The sequence below is a fragment of the Geotrypetes seraphini genome, chromosome 15 (genome assembly GCF_902459505.1).
Source record: "Geotrypetes seraphini chromosome 15, aGeoSer1.1, whole genome shotgun sequence".
NCBI lineage: Eukaryota > Metazoa > Chordata > Amphibia > Gymnophiona > Dermophiidae > Geotrypetes > Geotrypetes seraphini.
Window position 1 is genome coordinate 400,198 of NC_047098.1, and position 12,751 is coordinate 412,948.

General features: G+C 41.6%; 1 protein-coding gene across 5 annotated transcripts in view; it reads left to right on the forward strand.

Moving 5' to 3' along the window:
- Positions 1-3,797: 3,797 nt before the first annotated feature.
- The window catches only part of ARHGEF10L (Rho guanine nucleotide exchange factor 10 like), a 104,702-nt gene continuing 95,748 nt past the window's right edge, over positions 3,798-12,751 (forward strand). The window contains exon 1 of one of the 5 annotated variants that reach the window (XM_033921439.1): positions 3,798-4,059. The gene's annotated coding sequence lies outside the window, so the exon portion shown is untranslated. Of the gene's footprint in view, positions 4,060-8,023; positions 8,204-12,751 lie in introns of those variants that run through there. The other 4 variants (XM_033921433.1, XM_033921435.1, XM_033921436.1 and 1 more) reach the window with 4 other exon arrangements.

Here is a 12,751-nt window from a genome sequence, read left to right on the forward strand (position 1 = left end):
AGGTAACCAATCTCCTTCAGCCCACCAATTAGCAGACTACTTCAAGCACAAAATCACCAATATCAGATCCACCTTCAACAATTCATTAACCATCCTCGATGAGATTATAATAACGCCAACAACAGATGAAGCATTAGTAGCAGACAGAACGTGGACTAACTTCCCTAAAGTACAATGGAACGACATGATCCGACTCTACAACAAATACAGTAAAACATCATGTGACCTAAACAACTGCCCATCGTACCTGCTAACAACCGCATCCACCAAGTTCAAAGCCAACCTCATGATCTGGTTACAATCCACGCTCACAGATGGTCAGTTCCCACCAGAACTAGGCGAGATTATTATCACCCCCATACCGAAAGACCTCAAAGCCCCACACAATAACCCAGCCAACTACAGACCCATAGCTTCAATCCCATTATATGTCAAACTACTAGAAGGTCTTGTAGCACAATACCTCTCCAACTATCTAGATGACCACAACATACTACATGCATCACAATCAGGATTCAGAAAAAACCACAGCACGGAGACACTGCTTGTATCGCTAATGGATATAGCCCGTCAATACCTCAGTAAAGGAAACAGGATACTAATCATCCAACTAGATCTCTCAGCAGCATTCGACCTAGTGGATCACTCAATACTACTCCAGATACTAGATGCCATAGGGATCTCAGGATGGTACTCAACTGGTTTCAAGGCTTCCTTAAAACTAGAACATATAAAGTAAAGACAAAAGATCTCATATCGGACCCCTGGTCAAACCCCTGCGGAGTACCGCAAGGATCTCCATTATCACCCATACTTTTCAACCTCTTCGTATCCTCACTGGGCACTACCCTAGACACCCACAATATAATATCATTCAGCTACGCAGACGACATAACAATCCTTCTCCCCTTCAATATTCAAGACCCCAATTCATCAGGATGACTGAAAACAACATTGGAAACGGTAGAAACATGGATGACGAACCACAAACTGAAATTGAACACGGAGAAAACCAAATTCCTTCTGCTAGAAAAAGACAAAGAACCAACCTTAACTGAATTGGTGACAAATGCAATCAAATACCCTATACAGCCCACGCTCAAAATTCTGGGAGTAACAATAGACAGGAGCTGCACAATGCAGATTCATACCAACGAAACAATCCAAAAAGCTTTCTACACCATGCCCAACCTGCGGAAAATAAGAAAATACTTTGACAAAGTACATTACAGGATCATAGTGCAATCACTTGTACTAGGACTCGTAGACTACTGCAATAGCCTCTATCTACCATGCCCCACTTACATGATCAAACAATTACAGACAGTACAGAACACAGCTCTCAGACTCATCTATTCACTAGGGAAATATGATCACATCACTAATGCCTATCTCGACTCGCACTGGCTACCGATACGAGCAAGAACCCAATTCAAACTATACTGTCTATTATTCAAAGCACTAAACGGAACAGCACCTCTCTACCTAAACAGCCGCCTAAACCGAAACCTCTCATCTAGAGTTAGGAGAACCCAGATCCCATTCACCTACCCCCCACTCAAAGGCACAAGACGCAAAAAACTATATGACAACCTACTGGCTACACAGGCCGCGAAAATTGACCCCACCATATCCAAGTTACTGATCACTACTACTGACTATAAAGCGTTTCAAAAAGATATCAAAACCATTCTATTCAAAAAACACATCCCAACAATATAATTTACCTTCATCCTCTCACCTTTCGAAACCTCCTGCAATTCCTCTCCACAGGCAACATCTATTCTAGTCGCAAAGGACGATAAGTCAATTCTTATCTGGAAACACTGTTTCCTCCAAATATCTCTTCACGTCAGATATAACAATTTAAAAAACAGATCCTAGCTTTTCTGCAATATAAAGTTATGCTATGTAAAATAATTGTAATGTAAGTTATGCAAGTACTGGAAAGATAATGTAAAGTAATGCAAAGTAATTCCATGTAAAGTTATATAAAGTTATGTATGATAAGTTATGTAAAGTTAATGCAAGTTATGCAAGAACTGTAAAGAGAATTTAAAGTAACGCAAAGTAATTCCACGTAAAGTTATGTAAAGTGATGCACGAAAAGTTATGTAAAGTTAGGTATGCAAAGTTTGTAAAGTAATGTAAAGAATTGTATTGTCATCGCCTGGAAATGACCAGCCATCTTCTAATGTAATCCGCTTAGAACCGCAAGGCACAAGCGGAATAGAAATCACTAATGTAATGTAAATCATGTAATAAGTCAAAGACAGATTGCTCACATTAGAAAAAGGTTGGTGGTTTTTTTTTGGAAACTCGGGTTGATTAGACAACTTCAGCCTTTTATGGAATTTTGGGTACTACACTTTCGATGAGTTTACTTGACTACTGTAATGTGTTGTATCTAATGACCAAAGGTAGACTATTAAAACATAAGAACATAAGCAATGCCTCTGCTGGGTCAGACCAGAGGTCCGCTCACGTGGTGGCCCATCAGGTCCAGGACCTGTATAGTAGTTCTTTATCTATACCCTTCAATCCCCTTTTACTTCATAAAATCATCCAATCCCTTCTTGAACCCCAATACCGTACTCTGCCTTATCACACCCTCTAGAAGCGCGTTCCAGGTGTCCACCACCCTTTGGGTGAAAAAGAACTTCCTAGAATTGGTTCTGAATCTGTCCCCTCTTAATTTTTCCGAATGCCCTCTCGTTCTTGTAGTTTTCAAAAGTTTGAAGAATCTGTCCCTCTCCACTTTCTCTATGCCCTTCATGTTTAGAATAGAGCATTTAGATGGGGAAAAATGTAGATGGGATAGAGACGTTCACTGGTTACCTATTAAAGAACGTAAGCTAATGATTATGATATCAAAGCTACTCAATTTTCATTCCCCTGGACTTTTATTAAATATGATTCATCAATATGTCCCTGCCTTAAAACATTCAGCCTGTTTTACAAAGCCGTGCTAGCAGCTGCCGTGTGGCAACAGCCCCGAAGCCCTTTAAATCTCTATGGGCTTTGGGGCCGCTAGCTCGGCTTTGTAAAACAGGTCCATTGTCTCAGGGTGAAATGGAGAAATAAAGCTTTTAGCACTCCGGGTTCCTTTTATTGGAATAAACTACTGCAAGAATTAAGGGATATGCTAACTTTCTTCCTTAAGACATGATTTTTCATAAATATTTAGGCTTACAATTATGGTGATAATTTCTAGCTGTTTGTTATATTTGGAGTATAAACCATGATAAATGGAATATCCATAAATGTGATATAAAGCCCAATGAGGAAGATAATTTCTTTGTAATTGTATGCTGTTTTATCTCTTGTAAAATCTGCCTTCAGCTTTCAGAAAGCCAGTTCCTAAATTAGATTGGACTGAAACAGTAGCTGTAGCTCTGGGTTGGGCCATTCTCAGGAGATGGTCATGTGAAGCTCTTTTTATAGCAGATGCAATTCTGTTGCCAGACTGTCATCTCTCCAGCCCTTAAAGGCCACAGCGGAGAAACAACCTGGCTCTTTGTCTTCTATGAAGAGGAGAGGAAACGGGAGACGAAGTAACACATGCAACCTCCACGGCGGACTGAAAACGGGTGATTGAACCCAGTGATCCCTTAGCAAAATGCAATCCTAACTCTTTCTTCATGTATACTCTGAATTCACAGATCACTTGTTCATTCCTTTCCCTAACTTTTAGTTACAAACACGGATCACCTAGTTTTAACTCACCTTGCACCAGGGCCGCTCTGCATCGCATGTTCTCCACCTGCAGGTCAATCAATCTCACTGTGAATGTTGCTGCTCATTCGCCTTTATTGGCCATTGGGTGGCACTGTTGAAATGGTCTTCCATAAGGTTTTGGAAAAAATTGTTCGAGCCCATCCCAGAACCAAGCCTGTGTTCTCAAGTACAGCAGGTGTATGATTCACATCTAAAGACTGCTGCGTGCCAGGATTTTCAGAGGAACCATACCATGTGCAGGATCAAGTCTATGGCACACAGAGCAGAGAAGGACAAAGACTCAGCTTCGTCGTAACACCAGAAAAGTGTCTTTTTCCAAAGGTACTGTGAGCAGATAATTTGCCACTGCTTTGTCGTTGATTCTCTTTCAATGTGTTCTTAGGCAGTGTATTATCCAAACAATTTCTATTTTAAAATTCAGACACTGGTATGTGGAGGGTTGGGGGTGTAAGCTGGATAACCCCTATTTCTGGCAGATCTTCCTTGGTTTTATTTCCAGTCAGTTTCCTTTTACCCTAATGTAGAATTGCAATTATAATGCAGGGCTGTAAAGTCCTGCATAATCTGTCACTGTGTGTAATTCCTGAGATTGTCTCAGATTCTTGGAGTTGTGAACCACATTGAATTGAATCAGGTTATGTGGTATATAAATGATAATGTAATGTAATAGAATTTTGGCTGTTTTCAAGTAGCACTTAAGGTGCATGGGGGTTTATTTTAAAGGTCAAAGGTGCTCATTTCCAAATCACATAGATTTACAAAGTTAGTGATACGCCTTATGTAACTTTGTAAGTCTATGAGCTTTTAAAATGAGCCTCAAAACATGTTTGTTTTGGGGAAGGGTCTTCCTGAGCCATGCTGGGAAACTTTTTGGACTAAAGTACTCGGTCGCTGTATTATTTGGCTCACAGAGGCTTATGGACCCCTTCCAAACTGGGAGCTAGTGCTTCTAATGAAGGCCGGGTCTTCTGGGTTGCTTGTGGGGACTCCCACTCATGTGCTGTTTGCCTGTATGAACTTAATATGGGATAGAATTATAAGTGTATTAGGTTATATGTTTTATTAACATTTGATATACTGCTTAAGCATATTACAGATCTAAGCGGTTTACAGTAAAATACAGGTATTAGAACTGGTGGTTGTGTTGGGATCAGTCAGTTTCTCGTTCATTAAGTAAGAAGCTGGCTGAGCTGTTTGATTTACTTAAAGCCAAAGCTAAATAGTCTATAGTGTCTGAGTGGAAAACCAATATTGTTTTGTCTGTAAATAGAGGTAGAAGACTGTGTCTCACTGGGATGTACAAAGAAATTCCTGCAGTTAAGAGACGGAGGTTTTTGGTATTTAGAAAGATCTGGGTGTCATTAGATTGGTTGATTTATGAACAGGATTGAATTTTGATCTTTGTTAAAAAAGACTATGTATTAGATTTGTTAGACCCAGGCTTTTTTATTGTGTTGGGGGGAGGGAGGTCATTATGTTATATTGCATTTGTTTTTCAGCACTTCAGTTTGTAAAAATACAAAGTTTTTAAAATAAAATGTAAAATCCCCCTCAAAGTCGAAATGTCTTTTTTGGCAATGTACCCGAGTGGAGGTGTTCCTAGGGTGGGGCTGGGGAGGGATCAGTGTTGGATGGATGAGGTATTACCGGTGAGGGTGTCTATGACAGTCCTGGGAGTAAAACTGGATAAAAACTGGATCCAGGACTTACAATGGGTTGTCCGGTGATAAAGACCGTGCAAATATGCTTTGCACATATGTTGTTGCCATCTGACTTTCGAGCTGTTGTACAAGCGTCTGGACTACTGCAATGTCCTGTACCTGGGAATAACTAAGACCAGGTGTAGGGCTTTGCAGGTGGTACAGAATGCTGTGTCTAGATTGATAACTGGAACATCAAGATCTGAGCACATTAGTCCATATCTCCGACAATTGCATTGGCTGCCAGTTGCATTCAGAATTCAATACAAAGCAATTATGATATGTCACCAATTTTTATATGGTACGATCCCTGAATTTTTTAATGGTTTGATGTCTGAGTATCAACCATTAAGATCATTGCGCTCTGAAAGTTCAGAATTGCTAAAAACGAAGGCTAACCCTAAATATGTGGAAACGGATGCCATGACTTTTACATGTGCAGGGTTTAAGTTGTGGAATAGCCTGGTTGGTCAAATCCGAAAATGTAGAGATAGGAGCTCATTTAGGAAAATGCTGAAAACACAATTACTCTTCTCCCTCAATATTCGCGGGGGTTAGGGGCAGAGCTGGCCCACGAATATTAAAAAGCCGTGAGTAATATTCGGGCCGGTTCTGACCCACCCCCCGCCTTCCCCCAGAAAACTGGACCTTCCCCGGAACCGTACCTGGTGGTCTAGCGGGCTTTCGGGGCAAGAGTGATCTTCCTACGCTCCTGCCCCGTGCAGATCACTCATAGTCTCGAGATCCGTTTTGATCGGGGACCAGGAGGGTCTCTGTCCTGAGGTCTATTCTTTCAATGAACTGTTTCCTATTACAGGTGGGAGGAAACTCACATTTTACACTTGTCCTGTGCTCAGCTCATTTGAGTACTATGTTCTGCTTGAATTTAATTTCTGCCCGACTGGGGTGGAACTGCTTTCCGGCAGTTCTTACAAAATGGATGCATTACAAATATTTTAACTGAATAAGTGAGGAGGAATTTGATTCCATTACCACACTAGTTCTGCCTTGCCACTCACTGGTGGAAAAGATCAGAAAGCCAGTGTTCCCTTTAGGCTGCACAGGACCGCTCCCTTGGCGCATTCTCTGCAGTGTTGCAGAAGAAAGAAAGCACCTGTTCCTGCCTGCCAGCAGAAGTTTCTGGTGTTACTGCAAGCAGATAAACCTCATGGACCGAGTTAACAGCAGTTGAATGCGCTGGGATCACGTGCTGTTACATGCAGCCTACGAATCCCAGGAGGCTGTGCAGCTCTTTCTACCGTGAAGCACAAAGCAACCAAAGGCGACCCCGTGACGTCAGATGCATGTGACAATTTAGCTGGAAGGAAGTTATTTTTGATTTTTTAAAAATTTGGCATTGATATATGAAATGTACAATACGCAAAGAGAGCACAGAGTGAATCCGCGATTCACTCCCGCGCTTGCTATGCGCATTCCAAAAAAATAAAAAAAAGATTTATAACGCTTATGTACATGATAGTTTACATATATTTAAAGTCTAGATATATTTTGGATTTTTTTGCAGGGTAGATATATATTTTTAATGGGGTTCTTAACATGCACGCGGCAGTTGCTAGGCAGGAATAGTCGGCGAGGATGTAAAGCGACTGGTCCTCAGCAGTCGAAACTTTTTGGATCGGAAAGACCAGTCGGTTTGGACGAAATGGTTTCATGAATCGATGCCTTAAGAAATTTACATGCACAGATCGGATCGGGTGCGGATGGGGTCTGGAGGAAGGTTAGTGAATCGAGCTGTAGTCGGAAAGTGAGCGCAAACCGATTGGTACACGATTGGTTTGCTTAGTGAATCGAGCCCAAAGTAAGACTAGGGGACTCTTCATGAAGTTACATAAAACAGTGGTGTATTTACAAGAAATAGTAGAAAATATTTTTTCACTCGATATTTAGTTAAGCTCCAAAACTCATTGCTAGAGGAAGTGGTAAACACAGTTAACGTAGCTAGGTTAAAAAAAGTTTTGGACAAATTCTTGGAGGAAAAGTTCATTAAGGAAGACCTGAAATCGTGCCACTTTTTGGCCGCTGTTGGAAACGGGATAGTAGTCTGATTCAGTAAAGCAGCTCTTATGTCCAGGTACAGATTACATTCATTCTTGGGTGGAGTTGGGAATGAAATGCATGGATCAGCACGAAGAAGAAAACGGACAAGTTGTTCAGGCCTGAGACCTGTTGCACATCTGTGTTTGTAGGGACGTATTTTATTTGAGAAATCTGTGTATGAGTCGGGTGAAATTATCCTCTGTTTCTCCCTAACTCTATCAACTTGTGACTTGGATGTATAACTTAATGATAGGGATTTGCCAGGTCACTGACCACTGCTAATGGCTTTCGTTTGCCTTCCCTAATTGAGTTGCAAGAAGGTTAAAGCTTCCAAGAGGCAGGTCCCCATCCAGAAGAGCTGCAGGGCCATGATGCTGCTCAGAAGATCCCACATCTCGGGCAGCGGGGGCGTGCAAAGCGCGTCCGTGTGTCCTCTTACAGGACCCTAAACATCGGAGGGGGGGGGGGGGGAGGAGCGCGGCTCTGATTGGCTGCCCGGCAGCCTTGTGGCTCTGGAACCCCCAAGGGAGAGGAAGACGGAAGCGGCGCGGGGAGGTTCGGCGATTTGGGTTCGGCTTGTCTCACTTTCGGTTCTGTCTGTCCGAATCGCGGAGGCTCCCGGACCGAACATGATAAGACGGAGGAGGAGGAGCCGAGGACGCGGCAGGGGCTGAAGAGCTGAGGGGAGAACAAAGACAGAGCAGAGGGTAAGTGACCCAAGGACACGGCACTACTTCTTGCATCATAGATCAAAACTGAGACCCCCCAACCCTTCCACGTCTCATATAATATAGGTAAATAAGAGACCCCCCCAACATTTGCACATCCCGCATAATTAGGAAAACAGAGAATTCCCTCATCCTTGCACATCTCATATAATATAGAAAAATAGAGACCCCCTAACCCTTGCACGTCTCATATAACATAGGAAAATAGAGACCCCCTAACCCTTGCACATCTCATATAATATAGGTAAATAGAGATCCCCCAACATTTGCACATCCCGCATAATTAGGAAAACAGAGAATTCCCTCATCCTTGCACATCTCATATAATATAGGTAAATAGAGACCCCCCAACATTTGCACATCCCGCATAATTAGGAAAACAGAGAATTCCCTCATCCTTGCACATCCCGCATAATATAGGAAAATAGAGAATTCCCTCATCCTTGCACATCTCATATAATATAGAAAAATAGAGACTCTCACAACCCTTGCACATCCTGCATAATATAGGAAAATAGAGAATTCCATCATCCTTGTATTTCTCATATAATATAGGAAAATAGAGACTCTCACAACCCTTGCACATCCCGCATAATATAGGAAAATAGAGAATTCCCTCATCCTTGCACATCTCATATAATATAGAAAAATAGAGACTCTCACAACCCTTGCACATCCCGCATAATATAGGAAAATAGAGAATTCCCTCATCCTTGCACATCTCATATAATATAGAAAAATAGAGACTCTCACAACCCTTGCACATCATGCATAATATAGGAAAATAGAGAATTCCCTCATCCTTGCACATCTCATATAATATAGAAAAATAGAGACTCTCACAACCCTTGCACATCATGCATAATATAGGAAAATAGAGAATTCCCTCATCCTTGCACATCTCATATAATATAGAAAAATAGAGACTCTCACAACCCTTGCACATCATGCATAATATAGGAAAATAGAGAATTCCCTCATCCTTACACATCTCATATAATATAGAAAAATAGAGACTCTCACAACCCTTGCACATCATGCATAATATAGGAAAATAGAGAATTCCCTCATCCTTGCACATCTCATATAATATAGAAAAATAGAGACTCTCACAACCCTTGCACATCATGCATAATATAGGAAAATAGAGAATTCCCTCATCCTTGCACATCTCATATAATATAGAAAAATAGAGACTCCCCAACCCTTGCACATCATGCATAATATAGGAAAACAGAGAATTCCCTCATCCTAACACAGCTCATATAATATAGGAAAATAGGGATCCCCCAACCCTTGCACATCCCACATAATATAGGAAAATAGAGGATACCCTCATCCTTATGAAAATAGAGGACCCCCAATCCTTGCACATCTCACATAATATAAGAAAATAGAGAATTCCCTCATCCTTGCACATCTCATTTAATATAGGAAAATAGGAACCCCCCAACCCTTGCACATCCCGCATAATATAGGAAAATAAAGAATTCCCTCATCCTTGCACATCTCATATAATTTAGGAAAATAGAGAAACCCCCAACCCTTGTACATCCCACATAATATAGGAAAATAGAGAATTCCCTCATCCTTGCACATCTCATATAATGTAAGAAAATAGAAAATACCCTCATCCTTACGAAAATAGAGAACCCCCAAGCCTTGCACATCCTGCATAATATAGGAAAATAGAGTACCCACCACCCTTGCACACTACAAATAATCTAACACAATAGGAAACACCCAACCTTTGCACATCCCCTATAATATATCAATATAGAGAATCCCCCACCACAACCCCAATAATATATCACTATAGAGAATCTCCCATCAGAGCCCCCATAATATATCAGTTTAGAGAATCCCCCCCACCACAACCACCATAATAATAATAATAAATTTATTCTTCTATATCGCCATAGTCGTGAGACTTCTAGGCGGTTCACATTGAAGAGAGCTGGACAGTCAGCGAGTTACAATATGCAGATTGTTAAAAATTTCAGACTTATACGCAGGAGTGGACATATTTGAAATAATAGAATTTGATTTATTGTTTGGTGTAGATACTTTTTAGGTGATATTTCTGTGGAATAAGGCAGTTTTTATGGCTTTTCTAAAGGCGTCATAGGTCAGTCTAGCCTCTAGCTCCATTAATGTAGTTGTAAACACTATAGAGAATCCGTCCACCACAGCCCATAATAAATTACTATAGATAATCCCCTCACCACAACCCCCATAATATATCACTATAGAGAATCCCCCACCACAACCCCCATAATATATATATAATAATAACAATTTATATACCGCAGGAGCGTGAAGTTCTATGCGGTTTACAATGATTAGAGATGTTACAGATTGAGTGGAATAAACAAAGTTCAGAATTAGTGATTAACAGTTCTAGAGATCATTTGTTGAGGACTAAGGTTGTATAGGTTGGTTTCCTAAGTATTTCAGAAACAGATGTGTTTTTAGGCGTTTCCTGAATTCCCTATAAGTTGTAGGCACGAGCAGTTGTTCTAGATCAGGGGTGCCCAACCTTTTGGATTCCCTAGGCCGCATTGGCCGAAAAAAAGTTTCTGGGGTCTGTGCAAACGCTGCAGCAAGACAGAGGAGGGAGCCGGCAAGATGGTAAACACCTGGGGGCAGCAGAGGAAAACACTGCATCTCCCTTGACCGGGGCCGCACAAAATACTTCACGGGGCCACAGGTTGGACACCCCTGTTCTAGATCTTTACCCCATAATGCTGCTTGATGTGAAAAAAGATGTTGGTGATGACTTTGGGTGAGAAACATTCCAGAACTAACCGTAGCAAATCATATATACATTTATGGAATAATGGTTTCAGAAATAGCAAACAGCTGCAGTTAGTTAGAGATTTCCCGTCTGTGAAAGTGGACCTGTTTGGGGAGGAAGAGATTGGGCCTTGGAGCGTGTATTTTTAAAAGTCAGAGCTCTTTCTTCTGGTTTCTTGACTTTATAGCATTCCAACCAGCAAAGGGTTAAAATAAAAATCAGCACTTTATGAGCACAGTGTTTCATAAGATTAGCTGATGTGATAACAGCCAGTGCTTTCAGAAAGAAATTCCCCGAATGTTGACATTGGCTTACACCAGTGGAAACAAGCCTAAAAATGGTGTTTTCGTTTTTTTGTTTAATCCTTTTGATCAGTCAGTAGAAGGAAAGAGCAGATAGGATTGGGCAAGCAGAAGTAGGAGGATAGAAGAGACGAGAATGTCAGGATTGTGAGCAGGGCGAAGGAGCTTTGGTATTGCAGCAAGGTGGTTAGGCCGTCATTCTCCATTTCTTTTCATAGGATCCTTTGAACAGAGCTTCCAACCAACTCTCAGGAGTCTTTCCATGCTTCCTTAAAAGCTTTACAGCTGCTGATGCAAAATAAATGTCTCTGTTCCTGCCAGCCAATCTTGGCTGCAGGCAGGGCTTAGTGGAACTGTGGAGTCCGTGGAAGGGGTGGGAGCCATGAGAGAAGAGGGGCTGCTCTTTGCTCTGCTTCTGGCTAGAGGTTGCAAGGGGATGAGGATTGTGGGAATTCCGCAGATAAGGAAGAAGTTACAGTGGGATTCCCATAGGGATGGAAGAAGTTGATGTGATTTTCCTGCAGGAGTGTAGTCTAAAGCTTTTCTGATTCCAGAATAAAGCTTGGAACGTTTGGAGAGAGGCAGCTGGAACATCAGACTCAGGCTTGGAACATTCATCGGTTGAATAATAAATACCGTCCAAAAACCACAGGAGGCTATTGTGGTTGAGATGAAACAGAGAACTGTGAGCACGGGTGGGGATGGAGTGAAAATTCTGACCCAGTACAACTCTCTACTCCAGACTTAACCCTTCAAGCTGCCTGGAAGGGAGGGCTGGAGCAGAATTCCCCTGCTGTGCTGTCGTCTAAAAGGAAGTGGTGGCTGCAGGAACGCTTTTATTTCTGCAAGGGCTGCTAGTCAATTACAGAACTTGTAGCCTCTCAGTTACAGTACTTGTTTCTGTTAGCCTGCCCCCTACTGTTTGCATTTGTGGTGACAAGCTGACTCTCCTGGTTGTCTGGGCTAGTGCTAGAACTTTTTAACATTTCGCCTGGATCTTTGCCATGAATTCATTCCAGCAGTCCCAATAGAGGGCTACTATATGTCCTCTTTTAAGGCCTCCTTTGGACTTCTTCAGATATGTCCTCCAGGTTTTTTAATTTTTAGTCAAATATTCTCTTTTTCTTTTTTGTGCCTGTGACCAAAGCACCTACCCATATGAGATAAACCATCTCTGGCCTATTACTCAGTCGGCCACATGGGGTGCTAAAGAGAGAGAGGGGCATGTAGCAGGGTTATTTGTTGTAATTTGTTTTGTTATGAAAGTTATGTGAAATATTTTGTGTCTGTGTTATTGTGCTCAGCTTAGGTTGTAGGCGGAAAAGAAATTTTAACACCAAATAAACACTGTTTGAATCTGTCAGCTTTAAGCATATGTCATCGAGCTTTTCCAACGTGTTCCAGAAGCTGTCCCTCAACAACTTTGGC